Source organism: Artibeus jamaicensis, unplaced genomic scaffold (genome assembly GCF_021234435.1).
Source record: "Artibeus jamaicensis isolate MK-2021 breed Jamaican fruit bat unplaced genomic scaffold, CSHL_Jam_final scaffold_474, whole genome shotgun sequence".
In the NCBI taxonomy this organism is placed as follows: Eukaryota; Metazoa; Chordata; class Mammalia; order Chiroptera; family Phyllostomidae; genus Artibeus; species Artibeus jamaicensis.
In genome coordinates, this window is record NW_026522046.1 from 18,381,923 (window position 1) to 18,402,301 (window position 20,379).

Genomic DNA, 20,379 nt, shown 5'->3' on the forward strand with positions numbered 1-20,379 from the left:
TGAGGAAATGAAAAGATGAGCCTAAGGAGCAGAGCAGCTTCGGCGCCTCCTCGGGGCACTGAGGATGCAGGGACTTCCACCACCCCAGCACCCACCAGGCGGAGAGCAAATAAACCCCCCTGGTACGGAGCCTGCTGTTTGCTTGCTTGCTTTTTAATTGCATGCCCTGATGACTAAAAATATCTGTAACAACAGACACTAATACATTTGCAATATAGCAACGATCTTTCCACTTTGGTGGTTTGGTGGGCATAAAGCAGCACGGGAATTTTCCCCGCTTTTACGGTTTTACATAACATGGTGGTCGGCAGTTTTATTTTGACCAGTTTTATTCTTCGCGGCAAGCACTGTCAACTGAGGAAGACAGAAAACGAAGACCAGACTTCAACCAGCCATTTGTACTCACTGCCTATTTCCTGGCTGGATAATGTTACAAGAAAAGGAAGGTGTTCTGTGCTCACTATGGCTCTGAATTGAGGATAATTCTTGCATGGCAGAGCAGAGGCCTGATAAATGATAGAGGCATTAGAACTTGGTTGACAGCTGTGGGCAGGCTTCTCCCAAGTAGCAGAGCACAGGCGGCCCCAGGGGAAGATCTTTGCTCCTGAACCTTGTCCCGAGTGGTCTCTCTCTGTCTGTCTCTCTGTCTCTGTCTGTCTGTCTCTCTCCCTGTATCTATTGCTATTTCTAAACTCTAGGACACAGAACTCTAGAAATCTGTCCACCCAGTTTTTGCCTGAAAAAGAGCTGCTGGTCATCTATGGTTCACCAAATGCATGTTCCCTCAAAGCAGATTTTCATCAATGGAAAGGATTCATCAGTGGCTGAGGATGACAGGAGAGGGTCATTTTTCTTACCCAGTTCCTCGATAACTTTACAAATGCATCTGATTTTCACAGTAAACGTATGTTTTCATAAGTGGAAACAAATAAAACAGTAGGCAAGGGCTTTCTCAAAAGGCTTGCCAAGTACATTAAACACACAAAAGTATATTCACAGCGAAAGTTGGTTGAAAACAGCTGTTTTAAAGGATTTTTGATGAATGCAGTTAACAGCATCGTCATTATAAGGCCCGAAGCAAACATGTTACTGATTACACCCCATTAAGAAATTGGAATGTGTTCCCCCAAGGAAACGCCACAGCACATGCTATTTGAAAATAACAGCCAACCCCAAAACACTCAGCTAAGACTTTCTTATAGATTATGCAGCCTATTTCTAAAGATAAAACTCAGGAAAATGAAAGTACATCTTATCTGAACTAATCAGAATATTTTTACCGGGATTGTTGGAGTGGAGGTTTCCTTAGCTCCTTTAACCTTCGGCCCAAACCTGCCGTTTGCCCCAGCCGCACACTGCGCTGACCTGGAGCAGGACCCAGAGACGGAGGCAGTGTGAGGCTTGTTTGTTGACAGCAGGCAGATCCAGCTGCCCCGCGTGTTTGAACACAAAACGTGGTGCCGTTCTAAGTCAGCTCGTTACAGAACGTGTTCCCCCTGGGAGTGCCGTGTGCTCTTCAGGGTGGGATGGGAGGCTGTGTTGGGGTCCGTGGGACGTGGAAAATTGAATCAGGACCGTGGGATTCCTGCTTGGAGACACAGTGCTCACATGTTGAAAAGACACTGTCAGAACGCCACGGAAGCAGGGCCTGCTGCCAGTCTGCAGCTTGGCTCTCATTGTTCGGTCTGTGTCTGCACTGCCTGTCCACCGAGGCCCTGAAGGGGCTCTACAAACACTTCTCATAATGGCCCAGACGCCTCCCAGGGGCCTTTAGGGGGTCGTTGGGAAGGAATTTAAGTCCAATACTTGGAAGAGAAAAAAAGAGACTTTTTCACCTTTTCCACACATCTGAAAGAAGGGTCAGGTTTCTCCTTGTGATGAAAGAGTCACCGCTGGGACGACCCTCCCTTCACACCGTGGGGGCCACACTGTGAGGGGTCATGTAAGGAAGGGCAGCTTCTCCTCTCCCGCTTCCTGAGGGGGGCACCACTGCGCAGGATGGTGGGAAGCGCCGCGGTGTCCGTGGAAGTAGGGGTGTCCTGGGTGAACACAGAGCCCTGTCACGTTTACGGCAGCACTGATACAAAAATGATACGAGTATCCGATAAGAATTTTGTTATTTCACTTGCATTTGGCCCATTCTAGTGCTAGCAATGGAACTTTGGATAAACTGTAGATCCATGGGTAATTAAGCCCTGGCTGGATGGCTCAACTGGTTGGAGCATCACCCTGTGCACCCACAGGTGGTGAGTTCAATTCCCATTCTAGGCATATTCCCGGGTTGCAGGTTTGATCCTCAGTTGATGCACACATGGGAAGCAACCATCAATGTGTCCGTCTTTCTCCTCTCTTCCCCTTCCTCTCTCTCTGAAAGGCAATAAAAGCATATCTTCTGGATAAGGGTTAAGGAAAAAAAAGAGAATAATAAGACCTACCATATATAATTTTTGTGAATCGTGAAAACTAGTCATAAATAGAGATATGTATATATACAGGGTTTGGCAGAAGTAATGCCTACTTGAGTGCAGTTGGTTGGGTAACAATATGGGTATAATAATTTACAATTTTAATTTGAAAATTTTACTTAAAATGTCATATGGTGTGCTTGAGTGTGATATTGTTATGTTACAGAATTACATGTTTATGGTTTTGGAATAAAATATTTTATAATGAAAATATGTCTCTATATACATATATGATCTGGCACAAATAATGCATATATATGTTATATACAAATAATAATATATATGTTTATGTATATACATACGTATTTGTATGCACAAAGATAAATATTTGTGTATACACATATTTGTGTATACATATGTGTATGCACATACATATAATAAGTATGAGTGTGTTTTGTGCACACACACATATGTCATCAAAAAGAATGTTGCATGCTTGCTATAAAAATTTCCTTGGAGATTTAGGGACCATTTGAGATTTCAGACTGTGAGAGAGGCCTAATTATTGATGGGGAGAAGGGTTCCTGGGAAAATCCTTCTCCTCCACCACTTTGGAACTCTGGAGACCCTTAAGGTTATGCTGAGGCAAAAATAGACTTTCCCCCTGGAGTGCATCCCTGCCCTGAGCGAACAGCGATCCTAACCCAAACACTCAAGATTCCCAAGCCTTTGGAGGAGGCTGTTAGCGTGTGACCTGTGAATTCCCGACAGGCTATTACATGCCAGATTGTTGTATCTGTGCGCATTAGGGCACCATAAGGAAGCTTTCTACGTGGTAATCTAGAATTCATCTTTATGGCATAGTTATCAGAGTATGGAAGGCTCTTCTCTGCAGTCTTGGTGAGGGAGCTCTGAACTGAACAGACAAATCTGGTGGTAGAACCTGGCACTGGTCTGTGCACCTGAAGGAACTGTTTCTAATTGGGACACACTTTACAAAGCACCTTTTGTCCAAATCAACAGTGAGCGAGGGGGAAACTAGTGGAAATGGAGATAAGTTTATTACACCAAAACTTTGATGTAACAGATAAATATATAATTGATAACACTGCCACCATGACTCTTAGGAAGTGTTTTTGATAACATGACACAAATATTAGTATTGCTAACTATCAGTAGAAGTCATTTGCCACAAAGAAAATACGGTTGATTTTAAACAAAGGAAATAGTTATAGGTGTCAGCTGTGAGGGCTTGTAACTATGTAACTATGTCTATCACCATTTCCTCTTCCAGTGAATTATGGGCAAGGTAAATAATTTTAAGGAACCTACATGTAAATGCATTTCAAAAACTATTTGATTATTTATAGTAAAATTAATTTATTGTCCATTAAAAAAGAGAGGAAACCCAGTAAAACTGCACCCAGAAATTCTAGAGATGAGATTTATGATTAGATATTTCAGCCTGCCAAATGGAAGTGAGCTGGAGATAGGTTCTTTCACATATGAATTTTATTTTGTTTTATTATTATTACTATTATTATTATTTTAATAACCAAGGTAACTCATTATTTGTTCCTGGCAAGAAAGCTATTTTTCTCTTACTGTGCAAATAATTCTTTTTTATAATACATACTCATTCTCTCCCTTCATCCTTCATTCTTCCCTTTCCCCCTCAATTCCATACAGTAATTATTTACTAGACATCTACTATGTTCTAGGTGCAATTTAAATTACTAGACATACAAAGAAAAAGTAGATTGAGTCTCCAATTCTGAACAACTCATTAATTTCTTTTTTCCAAATTCTGGAGGTGATGGAAACATATTCTCTGGATAATATTGTCCCCATGCAGAGGGCAAATCTCCCAAGTGGGCACCCACATGCCGAGGCTTATAGAAGATAAGCTACTGGGCTCCAGAAAAATATCAGACCTGTTTTTATTATTTCACTGTCATTAGAGAAATGTGATATACATATTTATATTGTTATGTCATATTATAGTATAGTATAGTATGTTAGTATAGTAGCATAGTGAATAATTTATAAATAAATATACACCTCTATCAGGGATGCATGCTTAACAAGTTTCGTGGGTAGGGTGCGTGATGATAAACATTTGAGGGCTAGTTGTCTAGGTTATATTTCTGCAAGAACAGAGAGTTTCTCAGCTTATTTGGCCTTTTACTATGAGGAAGAGTCTGGCACATTTGGGTACTTAATAAATATTCAGTGAAAGAATTAATAAATGAATGAGTAAATTAACAAATGGTTTCTGTTTCTTTCCTTTAAAGCTGCTAAATAAAAACCGCCTACTCTAATAAACTCATTAACATGTGGCAGTGTGCTAGACAGCTTATGTATGTTTTATTTTTAAATTACAGTTTACACTCAGTATTATTTTGTATTAGTTTCAGGTGCACAGCATAGTGGTCAGATAATCCTATACTTCACAAAGTGTTCCCTCCAAATATTTCCAGTATCCACTTGGCACCATACATAGTTATTACAGTATTATTGACTATATTCCATATGCTGCACTTTATATCCCTGTGATTGTACAATCTGTACTCCTCAAGCCCTTCACTTTCACCCAGTCTGTTGACAGTATGTATATATCTGGTTGTCAAATGATCTTTAATTGAAATATTTTCCTTTGTGGTTCTTAACTAGCTTGGCATTCCATCGCGCCACTGCTGACGTCACCTCTGATGTCAGGAGGGCGGCGGCCATCAACACTGCAGCCCACAGACTGGGCAGTCCCCAGGATCTCTTTAATGGTTCCAGAGAGTTCTCTCGCTAAAGATCGGTGCAGTTTCTGCTGGACAAAGTGGACAATTTCATCAAAAGGGATATTTCTGCTGTGCTTATTTTTTTTTCTTTCTGCCTCTTGATGTTCTTTTGAGGGCTTTAATGATCAGGGCAGAGGCAGAGGGCACTGCTTCAGTCTGGGCCTGTCTGTTCTGATGACCAGTGTCACTGTGATCCTCAGACCCTTCCATTCACTGGTTTTGCCTGCAATGCCCTCACTAACATTTTTTGGAGACAGACCCAGGGGGCCGATCTTGGGGACCAGGACAGACGTGACATGGACTTCCCTACCAGTGCACCCCAGGTACATGAACTTGATCTCGGTGGAGTCGGACTTTGGCGCCATAGTGGAAGTGACTGGTGTCAAATGAGCCTGCATTCAGTAGGACCAAAGAAAGTTGCACCTAAACCTCCTCCGAGCTGAAAGTTGGAAGTGATGGCCTATATTTTTAAAAAGACTCCTATATGGAAATATTATCTTTTTCCTAGATGTGAATCTCATAATGTGTCTGTGGTGGTAGCACCACTTGAGAGGAGAAATCCTCTGGAGGGAATAGACTTGTGATCCTTCAAACCATATAACCTTATGGGCTACTGGGCAGGCTGCTTACTTGCTGGGTCTTAAAACTAGCTTTACAGACCCGACGCTTAAAGGAATCTCAAGATGGCCATCTGGGGGTGATCATTTCCTTTCTAGGCAAGATGACCCAGACGGACAGGCTTTCACTCTACTTCCAATCATCTCCACCTCCTCTCCCAGAAACCTACCGAAGTGTTGGAATTTGTGTGCACTTTCAACAGCAATGGTTACTTGACCAGGAAAAATACAGTCGGGGCAAGCTCTTTAGGCTTCTTGAATGAGAAGTGCTTAACACGTCATTCTTTCTCTTCTTTGTTTCGGTAGAACAGAGAAGGTAGCTTTTGTGCATTGTTAAAGGCTTGGAAATCTAGCAGTATAGTCTAAAGGAAATATCCCTCCCCCCTTAACACTAAACAACCCTGGTGACTAAGGTTCTTAATGTTTCATCTGCAAATTTGTTCCTTTTACCCCTTCTACATTTAGAAGAACTTTCACAAACAAATAAAGTGTGCAATTTTGTTATGGAACAAAAGTGATCACAATGACAAAATGACCTGATATCTACTGAGTATGTACTTCATAGTTCATGAAGTATTTTGATGTGAGTTGCATGTCTAACTCTTACAGCCAATCAGTACATGTCTCCTAATTTTATGGAGACAAAAAAAAAGGAAATTCCACGAAATGACAGAACCAAGGCCCTCCTATTTCTAAGCCCAGAGATATTTCCTTTGCATTAGTACTTCTGTGACTATAACATGAACACAGTTTCCCTGTGGGCCTTGTTAAAATGCATGTTCTGATTCAGCAGTTCTGGGGGTGGGGACTGAGAGTCCACGTTCTAACAAGTTTCAGGTTGGTGCTGATGTTTTTTATCCATAGATTGTACTTTGAGTAGGAAGATTCAGCATCACAAGTGTCCCTATGTGATGTGATTCAAGACAGCCTTGCTGAGGAGCTTGGTGCAGGATGTTTAGGACATCCAGAGCAAAAGTTCTGAAGTTGGTTATCTCTGCTTTTCTGCTGGGCCATCACAACAACCCTAGACTCACGGTTAGCATCTTTTCCCTGCCCTCAGACTCCCCCACTGCTGTTAGTCCTTCCTGTCTAAAACACAGGCTCCTCATGCTAAGGCCCACAGTGGTGTTCCATTTTCAACGGGACAAACAGCAGATTTTGAGCACAACACATTAAAGGCATCTGCATGTCCACCTACCTCCTACACCACGGCCACAACCCATCCCCATGCCCTTACACTTTACTCTGCCCGTCCCACATATTCCACACTCCCCAAATACAGCACGCTTGCTCTTCTGTTTCCATAAAATTCCATTTCTAAATCTGTTCCATTTCTTTGCACAATTATTTATAAATTTCTCTCATTGAGTTGAATTGACTAATGTTTATAAACTTTTTCTTACAAGAAGTAGTGGGATCCAGAATTGTGTGTGTGTCTGATACCTGGCGCTGTTCCTCACCCGGTAAGCACACATTAAATATTTGTTGCATGGATACACTAGATGCCCGGTGCAACCTCAGTCCTATTGGATTAGTATGTGAAGGTGGTGAATAATATGAAGCTTCAAAGACATTGAACTGATTTGACTCAGAGAGTTGCATGGATTTCACAGCAAATTGCTTATTAATCATTTTATAGTTAAAATAATTCCCGGAAATTGCAACATGGCAGAGCGGTGCATTTAGCTGGTCCTCCCCATGGACAGGCATGGTTCAAGTGAGAGAGGAAGACGTCTCTAGCTTTAGATTGTGCCGCATCCTGCAGCATGTTCCAGGTTTTCCCCTCTGCCCGCCCACTTTACTTCATTCAGAAGAGTTATAGTTTGAGTGACTTATGGCTGATAATGATCGCTGGCCCATTTGTCTTTTTTCCTCTGCCTCTGTTCTGTAATTTCTACCTGTGGGACTACTGTTCATTTCAAAGAGATCTCCATGGAAGAACTTTAAAGGGTGGTGCTTTAAAAAATCTCGGCCCTCTTATAAAAACAATGAAACACTAGTCTTTGCTTTTGTAAGCAAAATAGCAGAGTTTATACCTTGTGGGAAGCAAAAAAAAATGTCCACAATCAAAGGGGTAAGCTTGTCCCAGTAAATGGTCAGTACTGGGTTGTGGTTAAGAAATGAAACAGAACAGTAAATCACCAGGCAACTTTTGCTAATTACAGTGTAGATGGACTATTGAACAGGATTTATATGATGTACTCAAATAATAAGATATTAACTAAAGAACATTATATTTGATTATGTTATCACAAAACAGAACTCTGTGTGTGTAAAGTTGTATTTTCACACCTACAAACACATTGCCATGTATTTGTACAATCATGTAGAATATCTTCAATTTCTCAGAATGGAATTCTCTTGCCTCTTTACTGGTAGGGATCCAGAAGTCTCCCTTTTTTCCTTTCCTCTCTTTTCTGTTCCCCAAATTTCCCTTTCTGCACTTCTACCACCACCACCCTTTATCCACTTCCTCTTCTCTCCTCCCCTCCTTGTGGGAATCACATATTTTCCACTCAACAGCTGTTTAACAGGTGTCATGCTCTGGTCTTCTTCTGTGCAGTAGGAGGAGGGAGGGACATTGGTATTGAAGAAATTTACCTGGTGAATTTCAGTGTTCCGGCCAGGGAACAAGACCATTGATTCCAAATACGAGGCAAAGATGCGATTTAAACTATAAGAAAGATTGGAATTTGTGGTTGGACCCCAGCTTAAGTCCACGTTGCTGAGGTCAGTCCTGGTTATTATCATAGTAGGTGAGTTCCTGCCCAATTTGGAGGAAATGCTAAGCAATTCAAAATAGAGCTCAAGGAGGCCCTGGCTGGTGTAGCTCAGTGGATTGAGTGCGGGCCTATGAACCAGAGTATCACAGTTCAATTCCCAGTCAGGGCACATGCCTGGGTTGCAGGCCAGTTCCCAGAGGGGGACACATGAGAGGCAACCATACATTGATATTTCTCTCCTACTCTTTCTCCTTCCCTTCCCCTCTCTCAAAAAATAAATAAATGAAATATTTAAAAAAATAAAGTAGAGGTCAAGGTAGAAACATACTTGGGTGAACTAAGCTAACCCTGAACTGATCATTCAATTTAATTTAATCTAAACTTCTGTCAAATAGTTGGAGGCTATCCTTCAATTTTTTAATTCAGAAATGATTCAGGAGAGCACACCTGAGCCTGCCTTGGACACCCGTGAGCACTGACAGCCCTCTACTGAGAGGAGCTGGGAGGGGCCAGCAGTACAACTTAGTTCATGGTTGGAAGGTTCATTTTCAAAGTACTGACTGTGCTTTTTAAGTGTCTTGGCACCTCTGGAAAGAATCAGACAGTTTCCCATAGTTAGCTTCTCTCCTCAAGGTCAAATACATGCTGTCTCAGTGGAGGAGGCAGTGGATAGGCAGAAGGAGAGTGAGCTGGTCACGAGACAGGAGCCCTCCTTGCTCCCTCCAGATGGTGCTGGTGGTGGCTGCTCTGAAGGAGCTCCATTTGACCAGTCAGCTTTGCCTCGTTCTTGGTTTGTTGTCTCTTATTCTAGTACATTGGTTATCAAAGTACTGGTGAATTCATGTGAATGATCTTTTAGTTGTATGAATGAGCCCGATAAAGCTTTCTGTCGAACCTTTGGAAATAACCTTACAACAAGAGTAATGCTTTTGAGATTGTACAAATTTGTTTTCTGTGTTGAATTTTATGTTGAAAATCTCAGAATAGTTGGAAAGCCAATGAGTTTTCATTGCATCAGTTTGGCATACCATGATCTAAAATTTACATTTGAGCACTAAAAAAAAAAAAAATACCCCAGTTATAGATACTTAGAATTGGGTCTTGGCTTGTGCAACTGAACTTGTACAATATATACACTGACTAAATCACCAGAGATTTTGGCAAAATCAAGATTTGCCGTAGGATGAGCACAAAATGTTAATGATAGCCCAGAAAATGTCAGGAGGCTTAAGGTTAACATAACCCTTTAAACAGGCAGCAGGAAATAATGGAGCATTTGTGTTTACACCAGTACAAAGCTTGGTGAAAAACATAAACATAATGCACAAACAAGATCCCTGTTCATTGTGTTTGTAAAACTGTGCCAACATTCATTCAACAAATGCTTCTTGAGCATTTACTTTTTTCCAAGCACTGAGCTTGGTACTGTGTTTTTAAGTGTAGCCTCTGTGATGCTTCCTCACTAAGGGAACCTTGAGCTGATTCATTCAGAAATTCTTTGAACCCAGAGGATAATTAAGATTTCACCAGGGTTAGAAAATAAAACTCTGAGACTGACATGATTAATGGAATGGATTTGAGATTTTCTGGAGCAGATGGTGCAGAGACATCTCTTTGGGAGAAACCCTGCTTGGAAGTCAAGAGGAATGTTCTGTGGTGTGAGGTCCCGTGCTACAGACTCATTTAGTTGCGGGAGCAGAGTTCACGTCTGGGATCCTTCTGGGAATTAACCATTGCAAAGAACAGTGGACCAGGAGGAAACAGAAGGAATGTATATGGAAACGCTTACTCTGATCTCTTGCTTGTCTTCAAAGGCAGCTCCATTTGTAAAGGACATGCATGATCATGGAGACAGGGCCCCATTAGGCAATGCAGAATTGACGAGAGACTGTGGCCAGAGCCTCTGAGGCAGGGAGTTACGAAACTTGTTCTGTATCCTAGTTGGGTACAACTAGGACACTCAGGTGTAGCAGGACTGAAATTCATCCCTTGATCCTTGGCTTAGTAGAACACAATTCCTTTCTTTTGCTATAAATTAAGAGTTATCTGACAAGAAGCTTCTACCTGGAAATGGAAGAAGTTCAAATCGGGCGAAACAGGGTTTATACTTACTCAATTTTGTTGCCACCTTCTTTCTTATCCACTTCTTTGTTTGGGGGTAGGGGTTATGTTTGAGCTGAGACCTTATGGAGTCAAAGACAAAAGGAACTATCCTTGAAAGCTACTAAGGGTGAGGAACAGATAAAGTGCACATACCTATTTCCTCATGACCTAAAAGAGGGAAGGAAGCCTCATGGAGTGGAGGGGATTCTGGAACTCCTAGAAAATATGTGAAGGTGTGTGTGTGTGTGTGTGTGTGTCGTGTGTGTCATAAATGGGTTCATATTGTATGTATCTTTATGAAGCTTGTGTCTTTTACCAATATATTGCTATATATTGGTATATGTAGCACTCTGTGCCACTGGTATATAGAGTATATAGAGTACTCACTCTGTACTTGCTAAGCATTTTAGATACTTCAAATTATTTAATTAAAACTTAACTACATTCTTTTAAATCATAATTACTTTGGTTATTTTCTAATTTTTGAATATTAGAATGCTTCCATTTTCTTTATTACTGGTGCTGCGAGCAACAGTATCTCCTCGTGTGTGCCTTCTTGGGTACCTGTGAGTGGTTGCAAAAGAACAGAGGAGGCCTGGTACACATCATCTGGTAATGCGGTCGCCTCTGAGGTGAGGGACAGAGGGCATGGGCTTACTTGTGGTCGAAGGGGCTTTAGCCTTAAATGCAATGCTTCCTAAGATTTTCCAAGAAAAATGCATTTATATTTTACTTGTATAATTAAAAGTAGGGTTTTTTTTTTTTTACCAATGAATACTGGGCTAGACGTCCTCAGACATATGCTGTAACGAATCTGATCTTTCTTTCCCCATCACTTCTTAAAATGCCACCTGTCATAAAACCCTGGATGTGTGGTGATGGCAGACAAGTGCATGTTCCTTGTTACAGTGCTTTGTAAAATGCTGTGTCTATTAAAATGACTCTTATTGGAACATAACTTGGATTTCAGCCATTGGCAAAAGCACCAGATAATCCACAAGAAGTAAATACACCAGTGAGTGTTCCCCAGTTTTGACTAGGGATGTCATCTATGTTGAAAAAGAAAAAGAACTTAAGTTGTATTAGTAAAGAATCAGTCGATGTAACTGACATATAGTTTTGAAATTTCATAACAGCTCTCTTATTTTATTACAAAAGAGTTCAGTGCACTTTTGAATTTTCATGTTGTGTCTAGCATTTCAAACCAATGTAATCTGTAGCTCACACTGAATGCAGAGTTTCTGGAGCTTTGGTTCTGCACAGCTGTTGTGATCACATGCCCGCCCCGCATGTGTAAACACGTAGGCACACGCACTATCAAATGGGAGCAGTGAAAAAAGAAAAAAAGCAAAAAGGATGAAATCAAGTAGTGTATTTCAAATTGGCATCTGTCTATTATTGGAAAACTAAGATGGTTACCAGGATATCAATGTTCCTGCACTGAGGATGGCCTTGGGACATTACCAAGCCCTCCCTGCTCACAAGATATACCATGCTTTAAATACTCCAGGTAGAAGGCCTTCCTAAACAGACCCAATGACAACACCTGGGTAAACAGATCAATGCTGAACAAAATTCCTCTGAACCCCATGAGGACAGAAAATGCCTATTTGCTGTATTCTGTTTAAGAATAAATAGCCTTCCTTAGCTATCTGTCTTGAAGGAGACCTTACCTTAATATCACTGCCTGGGGCCATTCATACCATTTGGCAGCTTTTAGGATGAACATTTCTCTGTGTGAGGTCATGCTTTTAATATCCCAGAAAGAATTTGTGTGGAGACACACACAAACACACTATATCTGTGCCTTGCCACTCTGAAGGAACAACTTCAGCGTGAACTCTCCCTTAAACTTGGCTGCTGAGCCTAAGTAGTGCCCTGCCTGTTCTCTGAAAGTTTTTTCTCCCTAAATAAGGACTGAGCTGAAGTTTGAATATGCAACTCCCTACTGTGCACATCTATGGAGCCATGGCCTTATTTTTCTGGTTCATGTTGTATGTCTATGCTCACTTTAGAGTTCATTGTGAGCGGTGGAATCTGGGCTGCCCAACAGAAATTTCTTCAGTGATGAATGTTGTGTAGTCTGGGCTTTCCAGTACGGTCGCCGCTAGTCCTACACAGTTATGAAGCACTCATATGTGACTCGTGCAAATGAGGAACTGAATTTTTAATTGTATGTGTTTTAATAATTTTCCATGTAAAACTGTCATGTGACAGTGCAGCTACAGATCATTTTGTCACATCGTGCAGCACTGGAGAATCTTTACCGTTTATGTTGTGGCTTTTTCATGCAAAAACTATCCCTTTGACTCTGTTTAGCATTATTTAATTTGCCTCTGAAATTTAAATTCTAATACTGGTGTTCAGGGTTTATTTTGCCTCGGCCTTTTGATTTTTTTTCCTTGCTCAACCTCCACACTGTCTGCAGCTAGTAGGTATTTTTGGAAAGCTGCAATCGCAAAATGGCGTAATGCTATGAAATGGAAAAATAGGCTTAGTTCATGAAGTGCAGGCAACAGAAGGGTGGTTACCAGAGGAGGGGCGGGGGAGAAGGAAGAGGGTAAAAGGGTCAAGTATATGGTACTGAAAGGAGACTAGACTTTGAATGGTGAGCCCACAAAGGAGTATACAGATGATGCTTTATAGAATTATATACTGGAAACGTATATAATGTTTTTAACCAGGGTTACCCCAATACATTTAATTTTTAAATATCTTATAAAAATTATAAAATCAAAGTGTCCAGAATGACTTTTTCTTATAGTCCTAGTTCTCATGATCAAATTCCCTTGGATTGGAACAAATATTTATTGAATACGAATCTCTCCTTTCTTGAAAATCAGGCAGGTTTCAGAATGGGCACTAATCTTCACTCTGTCCCGCCTGTCCAGCTCTGGGGACAGGCTGGCTTAGAGACCCCCACACAGCCTGCCTTTGTACTTTGTGGCAGAGCTCATCTGCTCCCAGTGTTTCTGAGAGCAAATTACCAGGGAGCGGGAACTTCCTGCTGCCCTTTGGGGCTCTGGAATGGGGTTAAGATGAGCAACGATTCTCCAGAAGTGGGTAGAATGTCAAAGCAGGAAACATCCAGGTTGCATGCTGGATCCACCCTGTTCTTCACACAGGCCGCCTAAGATAATAGTGCTACAGAGAAGCCGCAGCATTCCCAAGCCCTGCTCGCAGGTTCCCTTTCTTTACTTAAAGGCCAACCAGGATGAGAACATAACTGATACCACCTAGATAATTATTGACCAGTTTTAGTATTAACGGTGGGGGTTGTATTCCGTATTCATTTTCTCTTCCTGGTTCTATTTCACTGATGTAGCTTGCTTTTATCTATGTAGAAGCGTGATGATTTTCTCTCTTTGTCATGAGAACTTCAGCGACAGAGCCAGGTAATTTGATCGAGTACCCCTGCAATCTATATGGCTTTAAAATGGGAAACATTCTCTTTTAAATTTATCTCTGTGATTTTGAATTCACAGGTGGGAAAAGATGTATAAAATTGTATCGTGTATTTTGTAGACCTTGCTTTTTGACAAATACTCTGAATTGTGAAGATGTTCTGAATTTGTGGCAAAGGGACACTGTGAAAATGTGTTTTTATAAACATCTAAATGTTCTTATAAAACAGCATGTGGGCAGGTGAAGTACAATGAACTCCTTGTTTTTTGGAGGCAGCTTTCCTCTTCTGTAGCTGACTATCTCTTTTTCATATTCTGTGTTAGAGGGAGGTAGATGTTTCATGTAGAAGTTAATGGGGTAGGGTGTCTGTTCCTCCCTCCAGCTTGCTCTGCCCCTGGCTCATGTTTTCCGCTGTCCTCTCGGCCGCCCCTCCCTCTCACCCTCACCAGAGGCGAGGAAGGTCAAATTGGCCTCCAGTACCAGGTGCCTACCCCCGTGACCCTCTTCTCTCTGTTCAAAAGTGTGAGGAATGGGGTATAGGGAGTTACATTGCCAGACCAAGGGAAGTTGCTGGAAGGTATACATCAAACTAAATGTGCAGCCCCTAATTTTTGACTGGGAGACTGGCCAGGTACGTGAATGATCTGCTTTCCCTTCTTGCCACTCTTACTTTGAGGTCACCCCCACCCCCTCAACTGCTAGCATCTGAGATGGTTTCTCAATATCTAAATATGCTGAAAAACAATTACACCAGGACCTTATCCAAATATGTTTTAGGGATTATCTCAGTGACAAGATATTTTTTGTCCTTATTTACCATTATGTTTCTTTTATGATATATGATGATACTTTCCTTCTCTATAGCCAGGCTCCTTCTGTCCCTATTTTTTTCACCTCAAAATATTCTGAGGCAGTAGAAGGGAAGCCAGACTGAGCTCCTGTCATTAACTAATGGTGTGGTGGTGCATGGAAAGGGTTATTCTAGGTGGTCGCCAAGGCTTTTTTTTAGCTCCAGGAGCTGCAGTTCTGTCCCTCCCAGAGCCGGGTCTCACCCCAGCTCCCATCTCAGCCACTGCTCCTCTCTGCCTCTCATGAATCATGTCAGCCCCTCAGCGGTCCCTGGGTCCTACTTTGGGAACTAATGCACTTTCACAAGCCCAGGAGGGACTCCCTTTGTATTTAGCAATGTGAATTTCTACTGCCAAAGGGTTAATCTCTCAAGACTAAGTGCAGATAGGGTAAAATAAGGGAAGATCAATAGTTGTACCCTGCCACAAAGGGGGTCTTCGATCATGCGGGCTTCCAGCCAGATTTTTTAGAAATCTGCATCACAAAAGTCACCTGGGCATCACACCCAGAGGAACTCTAGGTTAATGTGTGGTGAACAGAAATATCAAGTTTATGCCTATAGGGTAGTTTTCATTGGCATGAGCTTAAGCGCAGAAAAAAATGGCCTCGCTAGTGTTAATTTTTTTATGGGCAGTTGCACGATAGCTGGTCTTGGAATGTTAGCAGCACTGTTGCAGAACTAAAAATGCTGCACTGAGACGTTTTAAAAGAGCAATAAATATCTGGTTTTAAAACACAGGCATTAAAAAAATTATAAAGTTGGAAAGTCTTTTTCGGTTGTTGTTTTAACTTTGGAGTGTTAAAACTGCCTTTTCCTTCCCTGATTTTCTCAATTAGCAGTTGTTTGGCATGGTAATTTAGTGCTTATTTGACTGTTTTGACATTGGGATGTCTGGGCTCTAGTGCAAAGATGCCTGGCGATGAGACTGGGTCCTCTTCTCAGACTGACTCAGTTTCACAGCGTGAAGATGTGGCTTGGCTGAGGGCTGGGCTGCCCACTCTGTGTGTGTCCAGTCAAGGGCAGTTGTCTGAGTTGGAGGGCGTGACTCTTGAGAAGGGTGGGCGTCATTTCTAGAACTGGATTGTTTGAGTTTGGTGCATGTTCAGGAAGCCAGACACAGCCCCAGTGGCACTTGGGGACAGCTGTCCTAGGGGATTGACTCCCATCGGAGAAATGAGACTAGTCTTTGCCACTGTCCACATGTGCACGTACATGAATGAACGTGGAGGGCTATACCCAGCACTGACATGTGGCCAGAAAGACTCACTTCTTGTCACCACTTCTAAAACATTAAAACAAGATTGGAAAAAATTTAAAATTGAAAACAATTTCACTTTCTAGAAAGGTTTTCTTGTATCTGCCTGATTGAAGTTTTAAACTTGCATCTGCCTTATTATAGTTTTAACTTTTTCTTTCTTAATATTTTACCATAAATGTGGGCCTACGTTTTTGCATTAGCTTCCTAGTTATTATTATAGTTATGGGTATTAGCCTATTTTGTATATAGTAATTTATTTACTTTTTCCCACTATTAGTTCTTGCATGTTTTATTTTGTTATAAAATGCAGTACCACACCAAATAAACTAATGCAGAGAGCTGTTACCTGTCATTAATATGTATTTAAGGAAAACTTCCAACAATAGAATCTTCAAGACCCAGAGTGTATATACCTTAATATTTTTATGTATATTGTAAAATTCCTTTCCTTTCTTTCTAAACACATTCTAAAATTTTTCAAAGCCTAAATATGAGTGTTCTTAATTATACTAAGTTTAATATTTAATATACAAACTTAAAATTATAATTAGATATACAAATCATAGATATTGTATATATGCAAATATACAGATAAAACATGAAAAATTGAAATTTGTGATAAACTTCAATTATCTGTGAAGGTAAGCAATTTGATTATGTACTGAGGACTTTTTTGTCTTATTCTCTATTCCTGTCTTTTCTCTATTATAGTTTTTATAAACTTGACTGAGGTAGCTAACTAGATGCAAGTCTTTGGTATAGTCTAACAAGTAAAAATGTATTATTTATTATTCAGGTTCTGATACTAGACACTAGATGAAAACATTGTCCTTTTCTGATTGGGAGTCAGTTTGTAATTATTTTATTTTTTTATTGATTTTATTTGAGTTAATAAAACTTTATGTAGGTTTCAGGTGTACAACTCCAAAATACTTCATCTGTATATTGTATTGTGTGTTTACCACCCAATCAAGTCTCCTTCCAGAAGAGAGTATAGTGGCGATAAACGGTCATTTAATTACTTCATATTGCCCATTTTTGCTGGGTGTGCCTGAACATGCACAGTGAAATGACTTCTTTTTAAATAACATGTTAGGAAAGGCATGCAACACCTCTTCTGTGGGCCCAGTGAGTATAAATTTAAAAATTATATCTTATGAAAGTAAGATTTTAGACAAAAATATTCCTGAATCCACTTAATGGAAAACCTACTCTTTTTTTTTTAAGTTAAAGTACAACTGAAGAAACCAAAAATGTTCATATAACTAAAAAGAGCACCGAAGAACCAGAATAATTAGCTTGAGGTGTCAGAGTAATCTTAAATGATTTGAGAACCTACTCCAGATGTACTTGGAAGCCAGAAGCAAATGATACCTTCATTTCCCTGGCACTCGGGAGGTTAGATGAAGAATTCCTGTTACAGGGAGCGTGCCCAGGATGGATTTTTATTGAGCAGGATCCCAAAATATTAGGAAAGATTTGAATTTGGCAAGTTATTAACTGGAATCCAGTTGTGTTTTCTGCCACAGCAAACTTGCAAAACGTGGTTACATTTTTTATTCTCTAGTCACACCATAAGTGTATTTCGAGTTCATTGTAACTAAGTCCAGTGCATTTTAACTAGTGCATTTTATCTGTATGGTATTAAGAATTTGTTAGCAAGGAGATTTTTTTGTAGATGATTTCTATCACAAGGCATCCATCTGCTGATATTTTTCTTTTTAAGGCTGGATGTGAAGATAGAGGGTAGAGAAGTAAGCAATCTTTCTGAGAGTTAGAAACTTGGCCTGGTGATTCTAGCCCTCATTTAATCCCTAACTTAACATGCCACCTGGGTAGATAGAGCATTTAACAAACTCTCCATGACTGAGGGTATTAATCTGGAAGAGAAGGGCAGCAGTGGCAGCCAGACCACCAAGGAATAGCATGAGAACACAAAAGGGAACCTGAGATACATGGGCTTTGTGTGCCCTGAAAGTAGCACCATTCACAGATACACAAGGTATTACTCAAACACTGGGCATGATGAGGTGCTTGGTCCCTTTATTCCTTACAGAACTCCTTGGCAATTCAATCCCTCAGTCTAATAATTCCAGACCTGACTTGCCACCATTTACTCATGAAATCCACTTAGTAATTAAAAAATTTGGTGTGTCTCCCCTGTTGGCATTCCTTGCCTGGAATTCTTAAACAAGCTTGGGTGAGTGGTAAATGATGCATTTTAATAAACGTTTTGTAAAGGCCAATTATTCAGTCAATATTGAATTGTGTAGTAGAAAATATGGCTGATTAGCTACAGGGAAGATGTCTACATACTATTGGCATCTGTTTGGTAGGTAATGTTCTTAAACGGCCTGGCCTTCCTCCAGACTTTGATTATTCATAAATCTGTTGAGTGTGGTACGTTGCCCTATTAGCATTTAATCTTTTATTGAAGCAAACTCAGGCGGCCGAAATCTGTTTGCTTTAGCAAGCTTGTTCACTGATAAATGTGTGATTTCAAATTTTCCTTTTGTGAATTCCTCAGTGCAAGAAAAACACAGCTGGGCACAGCACAGATCATATTTATCTTTTCATTAACTAAAGTACAAGAAGATAATATCATGGGAGGCTTATAAGGGGGGATTGCTAAAGAACAGCCCTCCTCCTGTTTGCACACCCACTTGAGGAAAGCTTTCCAAACAAGTATTTGAGATACTTGTGAGAAAAGCTAGTTGAATCGTCAAAAGAAGACCAAGTGAATGTATATAAAGTGGTTGGATTTCAGATAACATTTCCCCCCTGAGTGCTCAGATTGGTTAAATATTAGAGAAAGGGAGATAATGACACTGTTTGTCGCCAGGAACTTAAACATATATCTTTTTTTACAAGGTTGGTATGAAAGGCATATCAGAAATTTTCCACCCCAGATGATTTCGTCCCAGTGTGGTAAAGGGCGCTGCAGGTGGAGAAAGGTGACTCGGGTGTTAACTGCCAGACGGGGGCCTTACAGACTTTGTAGTATAGCCTATTTGCTTCTTGCGAATAACATTGGCTATCACTGTAGGATTTAAAATATATGTATATACTTAAAAATTTTAGTGTTACTCTCTCTGCTGGAGGGGAGATTATGAAAAATCCTCTGAGAGACTTTGAGGGTGCTTATTTGCAATGTGCACTAAACCAGGGGAAATCGTTCAGAATGAAATAAGTGATTTCTGGCTTATATGTGTTAACAACACATTCTGTAGCTGGAAAGGAAGATGAAATTATAGGAGCGTTTCCTCTCTTTTCCCACATCCCTGGATTTGGGTTGAGATTATTCGTATTTATCTAGTTCCTTCAATCCCTGGCAAATAGCATGCACACAGTAGGTGACTAATAACTACAGACTGATTCATGTATCCCTGCAGAACTGCTGGGATCTGCAGAAGTGGACTAAGCTAGAGAGATGTTCTTCAGTTGCCTTCCCTAGTACTGCACTAAAGTACTCAAGAAGGGAGGCTCCTTTTTCAGCCAAGTGCCTTGAGCTCAGCTTTGACCCAAGGCTGCCCAGAGTAGGCTAATGTTTCATCATCTGAGTCAAACAGACACAACCTGGGCTGGGGTAATTTTTTCCCTACTGTGCACCCCCCACGGCCCATAGGTCCCTTTCCTAAGTGGAGATAGAAGCAGCCGAGGGCAGCTCTTTCTTGCCTGGATTTACCTCTTTTTTCAGATTCTCTGATAGCCAGGCTGAAACATTTCCTGTTAGTGACAGCATTTATTAAAACTTTAGCTTACTTTAAATGTGTTCAAACTGTCATCTGCTGGTTTGGGGGTTCTAGAGCTTGTAACTACTTGTCTTGCTAATCCTTCTTTAATTTTACAATTCATCAATCTAATAACAAGTTTTTTTTCCTTTTTCACATGGGCATTTAAGAATGATATCAGAAACATAGAGATGGGCAGTTACAAATTACAACTAGTGAAATGAAAGATGTTCCCTTAACATCATCCATCGAGGATTAGAAACCAGTCCTCAAGCTAGTACATTTGATTTACTTATTTATTTATTCATTTATTTATTGAGAGAGAGATCAGTTTGTTGTTACATTCAGTTACGCATTCATTGGTTGATTATTGTATGTGCCCTGACTGAGGATTGAACCCACAACTTTGGTGTAGTAGGACAACTCTTTAACCAACTGAGCTACCCAGCCAAGGCCAAGTTAATACATTTTGACTTCCATGTTTTATCTGTAAAA

At 40.6% G+C, this 20,379-nt stretch overlaps 1 protein-coding gene and 1 pseudogene across 6 annotated transcripts in view; one reads left to right on the forward strand and one right to left on the reverse strand.

Annotated features, from left to right (window-relative positions):
* Nucleotides 1-20,379, forward strand: part of MECOM (MDS1 and EVI1 complex locus) — a 551,406-nt gene that overhangs the window by 359,490 nt on the left and 171,537 nt on the right. The window lies entirely within an intron of this gene.
* LOC119043608 (60S ribosomal protein L12-like) lies at nucleotides 5,071-5,640 on the reverse strand (annotated as a pseudogene).